Consider the following 23538-nt stretch of genomic DNA (forward strand, 5'->3'; position numbering starts at 1 on the left):
CAGAACATATAGCACGTTGCTGTACGCAAGCACATTCTCATTCAAAGATGCAAGTTACTATGTAGGAACAAGTTTGTATAGGTATTTCAAAGATGCCCAGAACTGAGCTACACTTGATATGTGTCCAACTCCTAGAAATAACTTCATGCTCCATCTCCCTTACTTCCAGCTAGTAAGGATCACATAATTCCTAACAAAGTTTTGACACAGATTCCCAATTCGGGCATTCAGAACATATAGCACGTTGCTGCAAGCAAGCACATTCTCATTCAAAGTTGCAAGTTACTATGTAGGAACAAGTTTGTATAGGTATTTCAAAGATGCCCAGAACTGAGCTAAACTTGGTATGTATCCAACTCCTAGAAAAAACTTCATGCCCCATCTCCCTTACTTCCAGCTAGTAAGGATCACATAATTCCTAACAAAGTTTTGACACAGATTCCCAATTCGGGCATTCAGAACATATAGCACGTTGCTGTAAGCAAGCACATTCTCATTCAAAGTTGCAAGTTACTATGTAGGAACAAGTGTGTATAGGTATTTCAAAGATGCCCAGAACTGAGCTAAACGTTGTATGTCTCCAACTCCTAGAAATAACTTCATGCCCCATCTCCCTTACTTCCAGCTAGTAAGGATCACATAATTCCTAACAAAGTTTTGACACAGATTCCCTATTCGGGCATTCAGAACATATAGCACGTTGCTGTAAGCAAGCACATTCTCATTCAAAGTTGCAAGTTACTATGTAGGAACAAGTTTGTATAGGTATTTCAAAGATGCCCAGAACTGAGCTATACTTGGTATGTGTCCAACTCCTAGAAATAACTTCATGGCCCATCTCCCTTACTTCCAGCTAGTAAGGATCACATAATTCCTAACAAAGTTTTGACACATATTCCCAATGCGGGCATTCAGAACATATAGCACGTTGCTGTACGCAAGCACATTCTCATTCAAAGATGCAAGTTACTATGTAGGAACAAGTTTGTATAGGTATTTCAAAGATGCCCAGAACTGAGCTAAACTTGGTATGTCTCCAACTCCTAGAAATAACTTCTTGCCCCATCTCCCTTACTTCCAGCTAGTAAGGATCACATAATTCCTACCAAAGTTTTGACACAGATTCCCTTTTCGGGCATTCAGAGCATATAGCACGTTGCTGTAAGCAAGCACATTCTCATTCAAAGTTGCAAGTTACTATGTAGGAACAATTTTGTATACGTATTTCAAAGATGCCCAGAACTGTGCTAAACTTGGTATGTGTCCAACTCCTAGAAATACCTTCATGCCCCAACTCCCTTACTTCCAGCTAGTAAGGATCACATAATTCCTAACAAATTTTGACACAGATTCCCAATTCGGGCATTCAGAACATATAGCACGTTGCTGTAAGCAAGCACATTCTCATTCAAAGATGCAAGTTACTATGTAGGAACAAGTTTGTATAGGTATTTCAAAGATGCCCAGAACTGAGCTAAACGTTGTATGTCTCCAACTCCTAGAAATAACTTCATGCCCCATCTCACTTACTTCCAGCTAGTAAGGATCACATAATTCCTAACAAAGTTTTGACACAGATTCCCAATTCGGGCATTCAGAACATATAGCACGTTGCTGTCAGCAAGCACATTCTCATTCAAAGTTGCAAGTTACTATGTAGGAACAAGTTTGTATAGGTATTTCAAAGATGCCCAGAACTGAGCTAAACTTGGTATGTGTCCAACTACTAGAAATACCTTCATGCCCCAACTCCCTTACTTCCAGCTAGTAAGGATCACATACTTCCTAACAAACTTTGATACAGATTCCCAATTCGGGCATTCAGAACATATAGCACGTTGCTATAAGCAAGCACATTCTCATTCAAATTTGCAAGTTACTATGTAGGAACAAGTTTGTATAGGTATTTCAAAGATGCCCAGAACTGAGCTAAACTTGGTATGTGTCCAACTCCTAGAAATAACTTCATGCCCCATCTCCCTTACTTCCAGCTAGTAAGGATCACATAATTCCTAACAAAGTTTTGACACAGATTCCCAATTCGGGCATTCAGAACATATAGCACGTTGCTGCAAGCAAGCACATTCTCATTCAAAGTTGCAAGTTACTATTTAGGAACAAGTTTGTATAGGTATTTCAAAGATGCCCAGAACTGAGCTAAACGTTGTATGTCTCCAACTCCTAGAAATAACTTCATGCCCCATCTCACTTACTTCCAGCTAGTAAGGATCACATAATTCCTAACAAAGTTTTGACACAGATTCCCAATTCGGGTATTCAGAACATATAGCACGTTGCTGCAAGCAAGCACATTCTCATTCAAAGTTGCAAGTTACTATGTAGGAACAAGTTTGTATAGGTATTTCAAAGATGCCCAGAACTGAGCTAAACGTTGTATGTCTCCAACTCCTAGAAATAACTTCATGCCCCATCTCCCTTACTTCCATCTAGTAAGGATCACATAATTCCTAACAAAGTTTTGACACAGATTCCCTTTTCGGGCATTCAGAACATATAGCACGTTGCTGTAAGCAAGCACATCTCATTCAAAGTTGCAAGTTACTATGTAGGAACAAGTTTGTATAGGTATTTCAAAGATGCCCAGAACTGTGCTAAACTTGGTATGTGTCCAACTCCTAGAAATACCTTCATGCCCCAACTCCCTTATTTCCAGCTAGTAAGGATCACATAATTCTTAAGAAATTTTGACACAGATTCCCAATTCGGGCATTCAGAACATATAGCACGTTGCTGTAAGCAAGCACATTCTCATTCAAAGTTGCAAGTTACTATGTAGGAACAAGTTTGTATAGGTATTTCAAAGATGCCCAGAAATGAGCTAAACTTGGTATGTGTCCAACTCCTAGAAATAACTTCATGCCCCATCTCCCTTACTTCCAGCTAGTAAGGATCACATAATTCCTAACAAGTTTTGACACAGATTCCCAATTCGGGCATTCAGAACATATAGCACGTTGCTGTAAGCAAGCACATTCTCATTCAAAGTTGCAAGTTACTATGTAGGAACAAGTTTGTATAGGTATTTCAAAGATGCCCAGAACTGTGCTAAACTTGGTATGTGTCCAACTCCTAGAAATACCTTCATGCCCCAACTCCCTTACTTCCAGCTAGTAAGGATCACATAATTCCTAACAAATTTTGACACAGATTCCCAATTCGGGCATTCAGAACATATAGCACGTTGCTGTAAGCAAGCACATTCTCATTCAAAGTTGCAAGTTACTATGTAGGAACAAGTTTGTATAGGTATTTCAAAGATGCCCAGAACTGACCTAAACGTTGTATGTCTCCAACTCCTAGAAATAACTTCATGCCCCATCTCCCTTACTTCCAGCTAGTAAGGATCACATAATTCCTAACAAAGTTTTGACACAGATTCCCAATTCGGGCATTCAGAACATATAGCACGTTGCTGTAAGCAAGCACATTCTCATTCAAAGTTGCAAGTTACTATGTAGGAACAAGTTTGTATAGGTATTTCAAAGATGCCCAGAACTGAGCTAAACGTTGTATGTCTCCAACTACTAGAAATAACTTCATGCCCCATCTCCCTTACTTCCAGCTAGTAAGGATCACATAATTCCTAACAAAGTTTTGACACAGATTCCCAATTCGGGCATTCAGAACATATAGCACTTTGCTGCAAGCAAGCACATTCTCATTCAAAGTTGCAAGTTACTATGTAGGAACAAGTTTGTATAGGTATTTCAAAGATGCCCAGAACTGAGCTAAACTTGCTATGTGTCCAACTCCTAGAAATACCTTCATGCCCCAACTCCCTTACTTCCAGCTAGTAAGGATCACATAATTCCTAACAAAGTTTTGACACAGATTCCCAATTCGAGCATTCAGAACATATAGCACGTTGCTGTAAGCAAGCACATTCTCATTCAAAGTTGCAAGTTACTATGTAGGAACAAGTTTGTATAGGTATTTCAAAGATGCCCAGAACTGTGCTAAACTTGGTTTGTGTCCAACTCATAGAAATACCTTCATGCCCCAACTCCCTTACTTCCAGCTCGTAAGGATCACATAATTCCTAACAAATTTTGACACAGATTCCCAATACGGGCATTCAGAACATATAGCACGTTGCTGTAAGCAAGCACATTCTCAAAGTTGCAAGTTAATATGTAGGAACAAGTTTGTATAGGTATTTCAAAGATGCCCAGAACTGAGCTAAACTTGGTATGTGTCCAACTCCTAGAAATAACTTCATGCCCCATCTCCCTTACTTCCAGCTAGTAAGGATCACATAATTCCTAACAAAGTTTTGACACAGATTCCCAATTCGGGCATTCAGAACATATAGCACGTTGCTGTAAGCAAGCACATTCTCATTCAAAGTTGGAAGTTACTATGTAGGAACAAGTTTGTATAGGTATTTCAAAGATGCCCAGAACTGAGCTAAACTTGGTATGTGTCCAACTCCTAGAAATAACATCATGCCCCATCTCCCTTACTTCCAGCTAGTAAGGATCACATAATTCCTAACAAATTTTGAAACAGATTCCCAAATCGGGCATTCAGAACATATAGCACGTTGCTGTAAGCAAGCACATTCTCATTCCAAGTTGCAAGTTACTATGTAGGAACAAGTTTGTATAGGTATTTCAAAGATGCCCAGAACTGAGCTAAACTTGCTATGTGTCCAACTCCTAGAAATACCTTCATGCCCCAACTCCCTTACTTCCAGCTAGTGAGGATCACATAATTCCTAACAAAGTTTTGACACAGATTCCCAATTCGGGCATTCAGAACATATAGCACGTTGCTGTAAGCAAGCACATTCTCATTCAAAGTTGCAAGTTACTATGTAGGAACAAGTTTGTATAGGTATTTCAAAGATGCCCAGAACTGTGCTAAACTTGGTTTGTGTCCAACTCCTAGAAATACCTTCATGCCCCAACTCCCTTACTTCCAGCTCGTAAGGATCACATAATTCCTAACAAATTTTGACACAGATTCCCAATTCGGGCATTCAGAACATATAACACGTTGCTGTAAGCAAGCACACTCTCAAAGTTGCAAGTTAATATGTAGGAACAAGTTTGTATAGGTATTTCAAAGATGCCCAGTACTGAGCTAAACTTGGTATGTGTCCAACTCCTAGAAATAACTTCATAACCCATCTCACTTACTTCCAGCTAGTAAGGATCACATAATTCCTAACAAAGTTTTGACACAGATTCCCAATTCGGGCATTCAGAACATATAGCACGTTGCTGCAAGCAAGCACATTCTCATTCAAAGTTGCAAGTTATTATGTAGGAACAAGTTTGTATAGGTATTTCAAAGATGCCCAGAACTGAGCTAAACTTGCTATGTGTCCAACTCCTAGAAATACCTTCATGCCCCAACTCCCTTACTTCCAGCTAGTAAGGATCACATAATTCCTAACAAAGTTTTGACACAGATTCCCAATTCGGGCATTCAGAACATATAGCACGTTGCTGTAAGCAAGCACATTCTCATTCAAAGTTGCAAGTTACTATGTAGGAACAAGTTTGTACAGGTATTTCAAAGATTCCCAGAACTGTGCTAAACTTGGTTTGTGTCCAACTCCTAGAAATACCTTCATGCCCCAACTCCCTTACTTCCAGCTCGTAAGGATCACATAATTCCTAACAAATTTTGACACAGATTCCCAATTCGGGCATTCAGAACATATAGCACGTTGCTGTAAGCAAGCACACTCTCAAAGTTGCAAGTTAATATGTAGGAACAAGTTTGTATAGGTATTTCAAAGATGCCCAGAACTGAGCTAAACTTGATATGTGTCCAACTCCTAGAAATAACTTCATGCCCCATCTCCCTTACTTCCAGCTAGTAAGGATCACATAATTCCTAACAAAGTTTTGACACAGATTCCCAATTCGGGCATTCAGAACATATAGCACGTTGCTGTAAGCAAGCACATTCTCATTCAAAGATGCAAGTTACTATGTAGGATCAAGTTTGTATAGGTATTTCAAAGATGCCCAGAAGTGAGCTGAACTTGGTATGTGTCCAACTCCTAGAAATACCTTCATGCCCCAACTCCCTTACTTCCAGCTAGTAAGGATCACATAATTCCTAACAAATTTTGACACAGATTCCCAATTCGGGCATTAAGAACATATAGCACGTTGCTGTAAGCAAGCACATTCTCATTCAAAGTTGCAAATTACTATGTAGGAACAAGTTTGTATAGGTATTTCAAAGATGCCCAGAACTGAGCTAAACTTGGTATGTGTCCAACTCCTAGAAATACCTTCATGCCCCAACTCCCTTACTTCCAGCTAGTAAGGATCACATAATTCCTAACAAATTTTGACACAGATTCCCAATTCGGGCATTCAGAACATACAGCACGTTGCTGTAAGCAAGCACATTCTCATTCAAAGTTGCAAGTTACTATGTAGGAACAAGTATGTATAGGTATTTTAAAGATGCCCAGAACTGTGCTAAACTTGGCATGTGTCCAACTCCTAGAAATACCTTCATGCCCCAACTCCCTTACTTCCATCTAGTAAGGATCACATAATTCCTAACCAAGTTTTGACACATATTCCCAATTCGGGCATTCAGAAAATATAGCACGTTGCTGTAAGCAAGCACATTCTCATTCAAAGATGCAAGGTACTATGTGGAAACAAGTTTGTATAGGTATTTCAAAGATGCCCAAAATTTAGCTAAACTTGGTATGTGTCCAACTCCTAGAAATACCTTCATGCCCCAACTCCCTTACTTCCAGCTAGTAAGGATCACATAATTCCTAACAAATTTTGACACTGATTCCCAATTCGGGCATTCAGAACATATAGCACGTTGCTGTAAGCAAGCACATTCTCATTCAAAGTTGCAAGTTACTATGTAGGAACAAGTTTGTATAGGTATTTCAAAGATGCCCAGAACTGAGCTAAACTTGGTATGTGTCCAACTCCTAGAAATAACTTCATGCTCCATCTCCCTTACTTCCAGGTAGTAAGGATCACATAATTCCTAACAAAGTTTTGACACAGATTCCCAATTCGGGCATTCAGAACATATAGCACGTTGCTGCAAGCAAGCACATTCTCATTCAAAGTTGCAAGTTACTATGTAGGAACAAGTTTGTATAGGTATTTCAAAGATGCCCAGAACTGAGCTAAACTTGGTATGTCTCCAACTCCTAAAAATAACTTCATGCTCCATCACCCTTACTTCCAGCTAGTAAGGATCACATAATTCCTAACAAAGTTTTGACACAGATTCCCAATTCGGGCATTCAGAACATATAGCACGTTGCTGTAAGCAAGCACATTCTCATTCAAAGTTGCAAGTTACTATGTAGGAACAAGTTTGTATAGGTATTTCAAAGATGCCCAGAACTGAGCTAAACATGGTATGTCTCCAACTCCTAGAAATAACTTCATGCCCCATCTCCCTTACTTCCAGCTAGTAAGGATCACATAATTCCTAACAAAGTTTTGACACAGATTCCCAATTCGGGCATTCAGAACATATAGCACGTTGCTGTAAGCAAGCACATTCTCATTCAAAGTTGCAAGTTACTATGTAGGAACAAGTTTGTATAGGTATTTCAAAGATGCCCAGAACTGTGCTAAACTTGGTATGTGTCCAACTCCTAGAAATACCTTCATGCCCCAACTCCCTTACTTCCCTCTTGTAAGGATCACATAATTTCTAACAGAGTTTTGACACAGATTCCCTATTCGGGCATTCAGAACATATAGCACGTTGCTGTAAGCAAGCACAATCTCATTCAAAGTTGCAAGTTACTATGTAGGAACAAGTTTGTATAGGTATTTCAAAGATGCCCAGAACTGAGCTAAACGTTGTATGTCTCCAACTCCTAGAAATAACTTCATGCCCCATCTCACTTACTTCCAGCTAGTAAGGATCACATAATTCCTAACAAAGTTTTGACACAGATTCCCAATTCGGGCATTCAGAACATATAGCACGTTGCTGTAAGCAAGCACATTCTCATTCAAAGTTGCAAGTTACTATGTAGGAACAAGTTTGTATAGGTATTTCAAAGATGCCCAGACTGTGCTAAACTTGGTATGTGTCCAAATCCTAGAAATACCTTCATGCCCCAACTCCCTTACTTCCATCTAGTAAGGATCACATAATTTCTAACAAAGTTTTGACACAGATTCTCAATTCGGGCATTAAGAACATATAGCACGTTGCTGTAAGCAAGCACATTCTCATTCAAATTTGCAAGTTACTATGTAGGAACAAGATTGTATAGGTATTTTAATGATGCCCAGAACTGAGCTAAACGTTGTATGTCTCCAACTCCAAGAAATAACTTCATGCCCCATCTCACTTACTTCCAGCTAGTAAGGATCACATAATTCCTAACAAAGTTTTGACACAGATTCCCAATTCGGGCATTCAGAACATATAGCACGTTGCTGTAAGCAAGCACATTCTCATTCAAAGTTGCAAGTTACTATGTAGGAACAGGTTTGTACAAGTATTTCAAAGATGCCCAGAACTGTGCTAAACTTGGTATGTGTCCAACTCCTAGAAATACCTTCATGCCCCAACTCCCTTACTTCCATCTAGTAAGGATCACATAATTCCTAACAAATTTTGACACAGATTCCCAATTCGGGCATTCAGAACATATAGCACGTTGCTGTAAGCAAGCACATTCTCATTCAAAGATGCAAGTTACTATGTAGGAACAAGTTTGTATAGGTATTTCGAAGATGCCCAGAACTGTGCTAAACTTGGTATGTGTCCAACTCCTAGAAATACCTTCATGCCCCAACTCCCTTACTTCCAGCTAGTAAGGATCACATATTTCCTAACAATGTTGTGACACAGTTTCCCAATTCGGGCATTCAGAACATATAGCACGTTGCTGCAAGCAAGCACATTCTCATTCAAAGTTGCAAGTTACTATGTAGGAACAAGTTTGTATAGGTATTTCGAAGATGCCCAGAACTGAGCTAAACTTGCTATGTGTCCAACTCCTAGAAATACCTTCATGCCCCAACTCCCTTACTTCCAGCTAGTAAGGATCACATAATTCCTAACAAAGTTTTGACACAGATTCCCAATTCGGGCATTCAGAACATACAGCACGTTGCTGTAAGCAAGCACATTCTCATTCAAAGTTGCAAGTTACTATGTAGGAACAAGTTTGTATAGGTATTTCAAAGATGCCCAGAACTGTGCTAATCTTGGTTTGTGTCCAACTCCTAGAAATACCTTCATGCACCAACTCCCTTACTTCCAGCTCGTAAGGATCACAAAATTCCTAACAAATTTTCACACAGATTCCCAATTCGGGCTTTCAGAACATATAGCACGTTGCTGTAAGCAAGCACATTCTCAAAGTTGCAAGTTACTTTGTAGGAACAAGTTTGTATAGGTATTTCAAAGATGCCCAGAACTGAGCTAAACGTTGTATGTCTCCAACTCCTAGAAATAACTTCATGCCCCATCTCCCTTACTTCCAGCTAGTAAGGATCACATAATTCCTAACAAAGTTTTGACACAGATTTCCAATTCGGGCATTCAGAACATATAGCACGTTGCTGCAAGCAAGCACATTCTCATTCCAAGTTGCAAGTTACTATGTAGGAACAAGTTTGTATAGGTATTTCAAAGATGCCCAGAACTGAGCTAAACGTTGTATGTCTCCAACTCCTAGAAATAACTTCATGCCCCATCTCACTTACTTCCAGCTAGTAAGGATCACATAATTCCTAACAAATTTTGACACAGATTCCCAATTCGGGCATTCAGAACATATAGCACGTTGCTGTAAGCAAGCACATTCTCATTCAAAGTTGCAAGTTACTATGTAGGAACAAGTTTGTATAGGTATTTCAAAGATGCCCAGAACTGAGCTAAACGTTGTATGTCTCCAACTCCTAGAAATAACTTCATGCCCCATCTCACTTACTTCCAGCTAGTAAGGATCACATAATTCCTAACAAAGTTTTGACACAGATTCCCTTTTCGGCAATTCAGAGTATACAGCACGTTGCTGTAAGCAAGCACATTCTCATTCAAAGTTGCAAGTTACTATGTAGGAACAAGTTTGTATAGGTATTTCTAAGATGCCCAGAACTGTGCTAAACTTGGTTTGTGTCCAACTCCTAGAAATACCTTCATGCCCCAACTCCCTTACTTCCAGCTAGTAAGGATCACATAATTCCTAACAAATTTTGATACAGATTCCCAATTCGGGCATTCAGAACATATAGCACGTTGCTGTAAGCAAGCACATTCTCATTCAAAGTTGCAAGTTAATATGTAGGAACAAGTTTGTATAGGTATTTCAAAGATGCCCAGAACTGAGCTAAACTAGGTATGTGTCCAACTCCTAGAAATAACTTCATGCCCCATCTCCCTTACTTCCAGCTAGTAAGGATCACATAATTCCTAACAAAGATTTCACACATATTCCCAATTCGGGCATTCAGAACATATAGCACGTTGCTGTAAGCAAGCACATTCTCATTCAAAGATGCAAGTTACTATGTAGGAACAAGTTTGTATAGGTATTTCAAAGATGCCCAGAACTGAGCTAAACTTGGTATGTGTCCAACTCCAAGAAATAACTTCATGCGCCATCTCCCTTACTTCCAGCTAGTAAGGATCACATAATTCCTAACAAAGCTTTGACACAGATTCCCAATTCGGGCATTCAGAACATACAGCACGTTGCTGTAAGCAAGCACATTCTCATTCAAAGTTGCAAGTTACTATGTAGGAACAAGTTTGTATAGGTATTTCAAAGATGCCCAGAACTGAGCTAAACTTGGTATGTGTCCAACTCCTAGAAATAACTTCATGCCCCATCTCCCTTACTTCCAGCTACTAAGGATCACATAATTCCTAACAAAGTTTTGACACAGATTCACAATTCGGGCATTCAGAACATATAGCACGTTGCTGCAAGCAAGCACATTCTCATTCCAAGTTGCAAGTTACTATGTAGGAACAAGTTTGTATAGGTATTTCAAAGATGCCCAGAACTGAGCTAAACGTTGTATGTGTCCAACTCCTAGAAATACCCTCATGCCCCAACTCCCTTACTTCCAGCTAGTAAGGATCACATAATGCCTAACAAAGTTTTGACACAGATTCCGAATTCGGGCATTCAGAACATATAGCACGTTGCTCTAAGCAAGCAGATTCTCATTCAAAGTTGCAAGTTACTATGTAGGAACAAGTTTGTATAGGTATTTCAAAGATTCCCAGAACTGAGCTAAACTTGCTATGTGTCCAACTCCTAGAAATAACTTCATGCCCCATCTCCCTTACTTCCAGCTAGTAAGGATCACATAATTCCTAACAAAGTTTTGACACAGATTCCGAATTCGGGCATTCAGAACATATAGCACGTTGCTGTAAGCAAGCAGATGCTCATTCAAAGATGCAAGTTACTATGTAGGAACAAGTTTGTATAGGTATTTCAAAGATGCCCAGAACTGAGCTGAACGTGGTATGTGTCCAACTCCTAGAAATAACTTCATGCCCCATCTCCCTTACTTCCAGCTAGTAAGGATCACATAATTCCTAACAAAGTTTTGACACAGATTCCCAATTCGCGCATTCAGAACATATAGCACGTTGCTGCAAGCAAGCAGATTCTCATTCAAAGTTGCAAGTTACTATGTAGGAACAAGTTTGTATAGGTAATTCAAAGATGCCCAGAACTGAGCTAAACTTGGTATGTGTCCAACTCCTAGAAATAACTTCATGCCCCACTCCCTTACTTCCAGCTAGTAAGGATCACATAATTCCTAACAAATTTTGACACAGATTCCCAATTCGGGCATTCAGAACATACAGCACGTTGCTGTAAGCAAGCACATTCTCATTCAAAGTTGCAAGTTACTATGTAGGAACAAGTTTGTATAGGTATTTCAAAGATGCCCAGAACTGAGCTAAACTTGCTATGTGTCCAACTCCTAGAAATACCTTCATGCCCCAACTCCCTTACTTCCAGCTAGTAAGGATCACATAATTCCTAACAAAGTTTTGACACAGATTCCCAATTCGGGCATTCAGAACATATAGCACGTTGCTGTAAGCAAGCACATTCTCATTCAAAGTTGCAAGTTACTATGTAGGAACAAGTTTGTACAGGTATTTCAAAGATGCCCAGAACTGTGCTAAACTTGGTTTGTGTCCAACTCCTAGAAATACCTTCATGCCCCAACTCCCTTACTTCCAGCTCGTAAGGATCACATAATTCCTAACAAATTTTGACACAGATTCCCAATTCGGGCATTCAGAACATATAGCACGTTGCTGTAAGCAAGCACACTCTCAAAGTTGCAAGTTAATATGTAGGAACAAGTTTGTATAGGTATTTCAAAGATGCCCAGAACTGAGCTAAACTTGATATGTGTCCAACTCCTAGAAATAACTTCATGCCCCATCTCCCTTACTTCCAGCTAGTAAGGATCACATAATTCCTAACAAAGTTTTGACACAGATTCCCAATTCGGGCATTCAGAACATATAGCACGCTGCTGTAAGCAAGCACATTCTCATTCAAAGATGCAAGTTACTATGTAGGATCAAGTTTGTACAGGTATTTCAAAGATGCCCAGAAGTGAGCTAAAATTGGTATGTGTCCAACTCCTAGAAATACCTTCATGCCCCAACTCCCTTACTTCCAGCTAGTAAGGATCACATAATTCCTAACAAATTTTGACACAGATTCCCAATTCGGGCATTAAGAACATATAGCACGTTGCTGTAAGCAAGCACATTCTCATTCAAAGTTGCAAATTACTATGTAGGAACAAGTTTGTATAGGTATTTCAAAGATGCCCAGAACTGAGCTAAACTTGGTATGTGTCCAACTCCTAGAAATACCTTCATGCCCCAACTCCCTTACTTCCAGCTATTAAGGATCACATAATTCCTAACAAATTTTGACACAGATTCCCAATTCGGGCATTCAGAACATACAGCACGTTGCTGTAAGCAAGCACATTCTCATTCAAAGTTGCAAGTTACTATGTAGGAACAAGTATGTATAGGTATTTTAAAGATGCCCAGAACTGTGCTAAATTTGGTATGTGTCCAACTCCTAGAAATACCTTCATGCCCCAACTCCCTTACTTCCATCTAGTAAGGATCACATAATTCCTAACAAAGTTTTGACACATATTCCCAATTCGGGCATTCAGAACATATAGCACGTTGCTGTAAGCAAGCACCTTCTCATTCAAAGATGCAAGGTACTATGTGGAAACAAGTTTGTATAGGTATTTCAAAGATGCCCAGAACTGAGCTAAACTTGGTATGTGTCCAACTCCTAGAAATACCTTCATGCCCCAACTCCCTTACTTCCAGCTAGTAAGGATCACATAATTCCTAACAAATTTTGACACTGATTCCCAATTCGGGCATTCAAAACATATAGCACGTTGCTGTAAGCAAGCACATTCTCATTCAAAGTTGCAAGTTACTATGTAGGAACAAGTTTGTATAGGTAATTCAAAGATGCCCAGAACTGAGCTAAACTTGGTATGTGTCCAACTCCTAGAAATAACTTCATGCTCCATCTCCCTTACTTCCAGGTAGTAAGGATCACATAATTCCTAACAAAGTTTTGACACAGATTCCCAATTCGGGCATTCAGAACATATAGCACGTTGCTGCAAGCAAGCACATTCTCATTCAAAGTTGCAAGTTACTATGTAGGAACAAGTTTGTATAGGTATTTCAAAGATGCCCAGAACTGAGCTAAACTTGGTATGTCTCCAACTCCTAAAAATAACTTCATGCTCCATCACCCTTACTTCCAGCTAGTAAGGATCACATAATTCCTAACAAAGTTTTGACACAGATTCCCAATTCGGGCATTCAGAACATATAGCACGTTGCTGTAAGCAAGCACATTCTCATTCAAAGTTGCAAGTTACTATGTAGGAACAAGTTTGTATAGGTATTTCAAAGATGCCCAGAACTGAGCTAAACATGGTATGTCTCCAACTCCTAGAAATAACTTCATGCCCCATCTTCCTTACTTCCAGCTAGTAAGGATCACATAATTCCTAACAAACTTTTGACACAGATTCCCAATTCGGGCATTCAGAACATATAGCACGTTGCTGTAAGCAAGCACATTCTCATTCAAAGTTGCAAGTTACTATGTAGGAACAAGTTTGTATAGGTATTTCAAAGATGCCCAGAACTGTGCTAAACTTGGTATGTGTCCAACTCCTAGAAATACCTTCATGCCCCAACTCCCTTACTTCCAGCTAGTAAGGATCACATATTTCCTAACAAAGTTGTGACACAGTTTCCCAATTCGGGCATTCAGAACATATAGCACGTTGCTGCAAGCAAGCACATTCTCATTCAAAGTTGCAAGTTACTATGTAGGAACAAGTTTGTATAGGTATTTCAAAGATGCCCAGAACTGTGCTAAACTTGGTTTGTGTCCAACTCCTAGAAATACCTTCATGCCCCAACTCCCTTACTTCCAGCTCGTAAGGATCACAAAATTCCTAACAAATTTTGACACAGATTCCCAATTCGGGCATTCAGAACATATAGCACGTTGCTGTAAGCAAGCACATTCTCAAAGTTGCAAGTTACTATGTAGGAACAAGTTTGTATAGGTATTTCAAAGATGCCCAGAACTGAGCTAAACGTTGTATGTCTCCAACTCCTAGAAATAACTTCATGCCCCATCTCCCTTACTTCCAGCTAGTAAGGATCACATAATTCCTAACAAAGTTTTGACACAGATTTCCAATTCGGGCATTCAGAACATATAGCACGTTGCTGCAATCAAGCACATTCTCATTCCAAGTTGCAAGTTACTATGTAGGAACAAGTTTGTATAGGTATTTCAAAGATGCCCAGAACTGAGCTAAACGTTGTATGTCTCCAACTCCTAGAAATAACTTCATGCCCCATCTCACTTACTTCCAGCTAGTAAGGATCACATAATTCCTAACAAATTTTGACACAGATTCCCAATTCGGGCATTCAGAACATATAGCACGTTGCTGTAAGCAAGCACATTCTCATTCAAAGTTGCAAGTTACTATGTAGGAACAAGTTTGTATAGGTATTTCAAAGATGCCCAGAACTGAGCTAAACTTGGTATGTGTCCAACTCCTAGAAATAACATCATGCCCCATCTCCCTTACTTCCAGCTAGTAACGATCACATAATTCCTAACAAAGTTTTGACACAGATTCCCAATTCGGGCATTCAGAACATATAGCACGTTGCTGTAAGCAAGCACATTCTCATTCAAAGTTGCAAGTTACTATGTAGGAACAAGTTTGTATAGGTATTTCAAAGATGCCCAGAACTGTGCTAAACTTGGTATGTGTCCAACTCCTAGAAATACCTTCATGCCCCAACTCACTTACTTCCAGCTAGTAAGGATCACATAATTCCTAACAAATTTTGACACAGATTCCCAATTCGGGCATTCAGAACATATAGCACGTTGCTGTAAGCAAGCACATTCTCATTCAAAGTTGCAAGTTACTATGTAGGAACAAGTTTGTATAGGTATTTCAAAGATGCCCAGAACTGACCTAAACGTTGTATGTCTCCAACTCCTAGAAATAACTTCATGCCCCATCTCACTTACTTCCAGCTAGTAAGGATCACATATTTCCTAACAAAGTTTTGACACAGATTCCCAATTCGGGCATTCAGAACATATAGCACGTTGCTGTAAGCAAGCAGATGCTCATTCAAAGATGCAAGTTACTATGTAGGAACAAGTTTGTATAGGTATTTCAAAGATGCCCAGAACTGAGCTGAACGTGGTATGTGTCCAACTCCTAGAAATACCTTCATGCCCCATCTCCCTTACATCCAGCTAGTAAGGATCACATAATTCCTAACAAAGTTTTGACACAGATTCACAATTTGCGCATTCAGAATATATAGCACGTTGCTGCAAGCAAGCAGATTCTCATTCAAAGTTGCAAGTTACTATGTAGGAACAAGTTTGTATAGGTATTTCAAAGATGCCCAGAACTGAGCTAAACTTGGTATGTGTCCAACTCCTAGAAATAACTTCATGCCCCATCTCCCTTACTTCCAGCTAGTAAGGATCACATAATTCCTAACAAAGTTTTGACACAGATTCCCAATTCGGGCATTCAGAACATATAGCACGTTGCTGTAAGCAAGCACATTCTCATTCAAAGTTGCAAGTTACTATGTAGGAACAAGTTTGTATAGGTATTTCAAAGATGCCCAGAACTGAGCTAAACTAGGTATGTGTCCAACTCCTAGAAATAACTTCATGCCCCATCTCCCTTACTTCCAGCTAGTAAGGATCACATAATTCCTAACAAAGATTTCACACATATTCCCAATTCGGGCATTCAGAACATATAGCACGTTGCTGTAAGCAAGCACATTCTCATTCAAAGATGCAAGTTACTATGTAGGAACAAGTTTGTATAGGTATTTCAAAGATGCCCAGAACTGAGCTAAACTTGGTATGTGTCCAACTCCTAGAAATAACTTCATGCGCCATCTCCCTTACTTCCAGCTAGTAAGGATCACATAATTCCTAACAAAGTTTTGACACAGATTCCCAATTCGGGCATTCAGAACTTATAGCACGTTGCTGTAAGCAAGCACATTCTCATTCAAAGTTGCAAGTTACTATGTAGGAACAAGTTTGTATAGGTATTTCAAAGATGCCCAGAACTGAGCTAAACTTGGTATGTCTCCAACTCCTAGAAATAACATCATGCCCCATCTCCCTTACTTCCAGCTAGTAAGGATCACATAATTCCTAACAAAGTTTTGACACAGATTCCCAATTCGGGCATTGAGAACATATAGCACGTTGCTGTAAGCAAGCACATTCTCATTCAAAGTTGCAAGTTACTATGTAGGAACAAGTTTGTATAGGTATTTCAAAGATGCCCAGAACTGAGCTAAACTTGGTATGTGTCCAACTCCTAGAAATACCTTCATGCCCCAACTCCCTTACTTCCAGCTAGTAAGGATCACATAATTCCTAACAAATTTTGACACAGATTCCCAAATCGGGCATTCAGAACATATAGCACGTTGCTGCAAGCAAGCACATTCTCATTCCAAGTTGCAAGTTACTATGTAGGAACAAGTTTGTATAGGTATTTCAAAGATGCCCAGAACTGAGCTAAACTTGATATGTGTCCAACTCCTAGAAATAACTTCATGCCCCATCTCCCTTACTTCCAGCTAGTAAGGATCACATAATTCCTAACAAAGTTTTGACACAGATTCCCAATTCGGGCATTCAGAACATATAGCACGTTGCTGTAAGCAAGCACATTCTCATTCAAAGTTGCAAGTTACTATGTAGGAACAAGTTTGTATAGGTATTTCAAAGATGCCCAGAACTGAGCTAAACATGGTATGTCTCCAACTCCTAGAAATATCTTCATGCCCCATCTCCCTTACTTCCAGCTAGTAAGGATCACATAATTCCTAACAAAGTTTTGACACAGATTCCCAATTCGGGCATTCAGAACATATAGCACGTTGCTGTAAGCAAGCACATTCTCATTCAAAGTTGCAAGTTACTATGTAGGAACAAGTTTGTATAGGTATTTCAAAGATGCCCAGAACTGAGCTAAACTTGGTATGTGTCCAACTCCTAGAAATACCTTCATGCCCCAACTCCCTTACTTCCAGCTAGTAAGGATCACATAATTCCTAACAAATTTTGACACAGATTTCCAAATCGGGCATTCAGAACATATAGCACGTTGCTGCAAGCAAGCACATTCTCATTCCAAGTTGCAAGTTACTATGTAGGAACAAGTTTGTATAGGTATTTCAAAGATGCCCAGAACTGAGCTAAACTTGATATGTGTCCAACTCCTAGAAATAACTTCATGCCCCATCTCCCTTACTTCCAGCTAGTAAGGATCACATAATTCCTAACAAAGTTTTGACACAGATTCCCAATTCGGGCATTCAGAACATATAGCACGTTGCTGTAAGCAAGCACATTCTCATTCAAAGTTGCAAGTTACTATGTAGGAACAAGTTTGTATAGGTATTTCAAAGATGCCCAGAACTGAGCTAAACATGGTATGTCTCCAACTCCTAGAAATATCTTCATGCCCCATCTCCCTTACTTCCAGCTAGTAAGGATCACATAATTCCTAACAAAGTTTTGACACAGATTCCCAATTCGGGCATTCAGAACATATAGCACGTTGCTGTAAGCAAGCACATTCTCATTCAAAGTTGCAAGTTACTATGTAGGAACAAGTTTGTATAGGTATTTCAAAGATGCCCAGAACTGTGCTTTACTTGGTATGTGTCCAACTCCTAGAAATACCTTCATGCCCCAACTCCCTTACTTCCCTCTTGTAAGGATCACATAATTTCTAACAAAGTTTTGACACAGATTCCCTATTCGGGCATTCAGAACATATAGCACGTTGCTGTAAGCAAGCACATTCTCATTCAAAGTTGCAAGTTACTATGTAGGAACTAGTTTGTATAGGTATTTCAAAGATGCCCAGAACTGAGCTAAACTTGGTATGTGTCCAACTCCTAGAAATACCTTCATGCCCCAACTCCCTTACTTCCAGCTAGTAAGGATCACATAATTCCTAACAAATTTTGACACAGATTCCCAATTCGGGCATTCAGAACATACACCACGTTGCTGTAAGCAAGCACATTCTCATTCAAAGTTGCAAGTTACTATGTAGGAACAAGTTTGTATAGGTATTTCAAAGATGCCCAGAACTGAGCTAAACTTGGTATGTGTCCAACTCCTAGAAATAACTTCATGCCCCATCTCCCTTACTTCCAGCTACTAAGGATCACATAATTCCTAACAAAGTTTTGACACAGATTCCCAAATCGGGCATTCAGAACATATAGCACGTTGCTGCAAGCAAGCACATTCTCATTCCAAGTTGCAAGTTACTATGTAGGAACAAGTTTGTATAGGTATTTCAAAGATGCCCAGAACTGAGCTAAACGTTGTATGTGTCCAACTCCTAGAAATACCTTCATGCCCCAACTCCCTTACTTTCAGCTAGTAAGGATCACATAATTCCTAACAAAGTTTTGACACAGATTCCCAATTCGGGCATTCAGAACATATAGCACGTTGCTGTAAGCAAGCACATTCTCATTCAAAGTTGCAAGTTACTATGTAGGAAAAAGTTTGTATAGGTATTTCAAAGATGCCCAGAACTGTGCTAAACTTGGTTTGTGTCCAACTCATAGAAATAACTTCATGCCCCATCTCCCTTACTTCCAGCTAGTAAGGATCACATAATGCCTAACAAAGTTTTGACACAGATTCCCAATTCGGGCATTCAGAACATATAGCACGTTGCTGCAAGCAAGCACATTCTCATTCAAAGTTTCAAGTTACTATGTAGGAACAAGTTTGTATAGGTATTTCAAAGATGCCCAGAACTGAGCTAAACTTGCTATGTGTCCAACTCCTAGAAATACCTTCATGCCCCAACTCCCTTACTTCCAGCTAGTAAGGATCACATAATTCCTAACAAAGTTTTGACACAGATTCCCAATTCGGGCATTCAGAACATATAGCACGTTGCTGTAAGCAAGCACATTCTCATTCAAAGTTGCAAGTTACTATGTAGGAACAAGTTTGTACAGGTATTTCAAAGATGCCCAGAACTGTGCTAAACTTGGTTTGTGTCCAACTCCTAGATATAACTTCATGCCCCAACTCCCTTACTTCCAGCTCGTAAGGATCACATAATTCCTAACAAATTTTGACACAGATTCCCAATTCGGGCATTCAGAACATATAGCACGTTGCTGTAAGTAAGCACACTCTCAAAGTTGCAAGTTAATATGTAGGAACAAGTTTGTATAGGTATTTCAAAGATGCCCAGAACTGAGCTAAACTTGATATGTGTCCAACTCCTAGAAATAACTTCATGCCCCATCTCCCTTACTTCCAGCTAGTAAGGATCACATAATACCTAACAAAGTTTTGACACATAATCCCAATTCGGGCATTCAGAACATATAGCACGTTGCTGTAAACAAGCACATTCTCATTCAAAGATGCAAGTTACTATGTAGGATCAAGTTTGTATAGGTATTTCAAAGATGCCCAGAAGTGAGCTAAAATTGGTATGTGTCCAACTCCTAGAAATACCTTCATGCCCCAACTCCCTTACTTCCAGCTAGTAAGGATCACATAATTCCTAAAAAATTTTGACACAGATTCCCAATTCGGGCATTAAGAACATATAGCACGTTGCTGTAAGCAAGCACATTCTCATTCAAAGTTGCAAATTACTATGTAGGAACAAGTTTGTATAGGTATTTCAAAGATGCCCAGAACTGAGCTAAACTTGGTATGTGTCCACCTCCTAGAAATACCTTCATGCCCCAACTCCCTTACTTCCAGCTAGTAAGGATCACATAATTCCTAACAAATTTTGACACAGATTCCCAATTCGGGCATTCAGAACATACAGCACGTTGCTGTAAGCAAGCACATTCTCATTCAAAGTTGCAAGTTACTATGTAGGAACAAGTTTGTATAGGTATTTTAAAGATGCCCAGAACTGAGCTAAACTTGGTATGTGTCCAACTCCTAGAAATACCTTCATGCCCCAACTCCCTTACTTCCATCTAGTAAGGATCACATAATTCCTAACAAAGTTTTGACACAGATTCCCAATTCGGGCATTCAGAACATATAGCACGTTGCTGTAAGCAAGCACATTCTCATTCAAAGATGCAAGGTACTATGTGGAAACAAGTTTGTATAGGTATTTCAAAGATGCCCAGAACTGAGCTAAACTTGGTATGCGTCCAACTCCTAGAAATACCTTCATGCCCCAACTCCCTTACTTCCAGCTAGTAAGGATCACATAATTCCTAACAAATTTTGACACTGATTCCCAATTCGGGCATTCAAAACATATAGCACGTTGCTGTAAGCAAGCACATTCTCATTCAAAGTTGCAAGTTACTATGTAGGAACAAGTTTGTATAGGTATTTCAAAGATGCCCAGAACTGAGCTAAACTTGCTATGTGTCCAACTCCTAGAAATAACTTCATGCTCCATCTCCCTTACTTCCAGGTAGTAAGGATCACATAATTCCTAACAAAGTTTTGACACAGATTCCCAATTCGGGCATTCAGAACATATAGCACGTTGCTGCAAGCAAGCACATTCTCATTCAAAGTTGCAAGTTACTATGTAGGAACAAGTTTGTATAGGTATTTCAAAGATGCCCAGAACTGAGCTAAACTTGGTATGTCTCCAACTCCTAAAAATAACTTCATGCTCCATCACCCTTACTTCCAGCTAGTAAGGATCACATAATTCCTAACAAAGTTTTGACACAGATTCCCAATTCGGGCATTCAGAACATATAGCACGTTGCTGTAAGCAAGCACATTCTCATTCAAAGTTGCAAGTTACTATGTAGGAACAAGTTTGTATAGGTATTTCAAAGATGCCCAGAACTGAGCTAAACATGGTATGTCTCCAACTCCTAGAAATAACTTCATGCCCCATCTCCCTTACTTCCAGCTAGTAAGGATCACATAATTCCTAACAAAGTTTTGACACAGATTCCCAATTCGGGCATTCAGAACATATAGCACGTTGCTGTAAGCAAGCACATTATCATTCAAAGTTGCAAGTTACTATGTAGGAACAAGTTTGTATAGGTATTTCAAAGATGCCCAGAACTGTGCTCAACTTGGTATGTGTCCAACTCCTAGAAATACCTTCATGCCCCAACTCCCTTACTTCCATCTAGTAAGGATCACATAATTCCTAACAAAGTTTTGACAGATAATCCCAATTCGGGCATTCAGAACATATAGCACGTTGCTGTAAGCAAGCACATTCTCATTCAAAGATGCAAGTTACTATGTGGAAACAAGTTTGTATAGGTATTTCAAAGATGCCCAGAACTGAGCTAAACTTGGTATGTGTCCAACTCCTAGAAATAACTTCATGCCCCATCTCCCTACTTCCAGCTAGTAAGGATCACATAATTCCTAACAAAGTTTTGACACAGATTCCCAATTCGGGCATTCAGAACATATAGCACGTTGCTGTAAGCAAGCACATTCTCATTCAAAGTTGCAAGTTACTATGTAGGAAGAAGTTTGTATAGGTATTTCAAAGATGCCCAGAACTGAGCTAAACGTTGTATGTCTCCAACTCCTAGAAATAACTTCATGCCCCATCTCCCTTACTTCCAGCTAGTAAGGATCACATAATTCCTAACAAAGTTTTGACACAGATTCCCAATTCGGGCATTCAGAACATATAGCACGTTGCTGTAAGCAAGCACATTCTCATTCAAAGTTGCAAGTTACTATGTAGGAACAAGTTTGTATAGGTATTTCAAAGATGCCCAGAACTGAGCTAAACTTGGTATGTGTCCAACTCCTAGAAATACCTTCATGCCCCAACTCCCTTACTTCCAGCTAGTAAGGATCACATAATTCCTAACAAATTTTGACACAGATTCCCAATAGGGGCATTCAGAAAATACAGCACGTTGCTGTAAGCAAGCACATTCTCATTCAAAGTTGCAAGTTACTATGTAGGAACAAGTTTGTATAGGTATTTCAAAGATGCCCAGAACTGAGCTAAACGTTGTATGTCTCCAACTCCTAGAAATAACTTCATGACCCATCTCCCTTACTTCCAGCTAGTAAGGATCACATAATTCCTAACAAAGTTTTGACACAGATTCCCAATTCGGGAATTCAGAACATATAGCACGTTGCTGCAAGCAAGCAGATTCTCATTCAAAGTTGCAAGTTACTATGTAGGAACAAGTTTGTATAGGTATTTCAAAGATGCCCAGAACTGAGCTAAACTTGCTATGTGTCCAACTCCTAGAAATACCTTCATGCCCCATCTCCCTTACTTCCAGCTAGTAAGGATCACATAATTCCTAACAAAGTTTTGACACAGATTCCCAATTCGGGCATTCAGAACATATAGCACGTTGCTGTAAGCAAGCACATTCTCATTCAAAGTTGCAAGTTACTATGTAGGAACAAGTTTGTATAGGTATTTCAAAGATGGCCAGAACTGTGCTAAACTTGGTTTGTGTCCAAGTCCTAGAAATACCTTCATGCCCCAACTCCCTTACTTCCAGCTCGTAAGGATCACATAATTCCTAACAAATTTTGACACAGATTCCCAATTCGGGCATTCAGAATATATAGCACGTTGCTGTAAGCAAGCACATTCTCAAAGTTGCAAGTTAATATGTAGGAACAAGTTTGTATAGGTATTTCAAAGATGCCCAGAACTGAGCTAAACTTGGTATGTTTCCAACTCCTAGAAATAACTTCATGCCCCATCTCCCTTACTTCCAGCTAGTAAGGATCACATAATTCCTAACAAAGTTTTGACACAGATTCCCAATTCGGGCATTCAGAGCATATAGCACGTTGCTGTAAGCAAGCACATTCTCATTCAAAGTTGCAAGTTACTATGTAGGAACAAGTTTGTATAGGTATTTCAAAGATGCCCAGAACTGAGCTAAACTTGGTATGTG

Source organism: Diceros bicornis, chromosome 19 (assembly GCF_020826845.1).
Source record: "Diceros bicornis minor isolate mBicDic1 chromosome 19, mDicBic1.mat.cur, whole genome shotgun sequence".
Classification (NCBI taxonomy): Eukaryota; Metazoa; Chordata; class Mammalia; order Perissodactyla; family Rhinocerotidae; genus Diceros; species Diceros bicornis.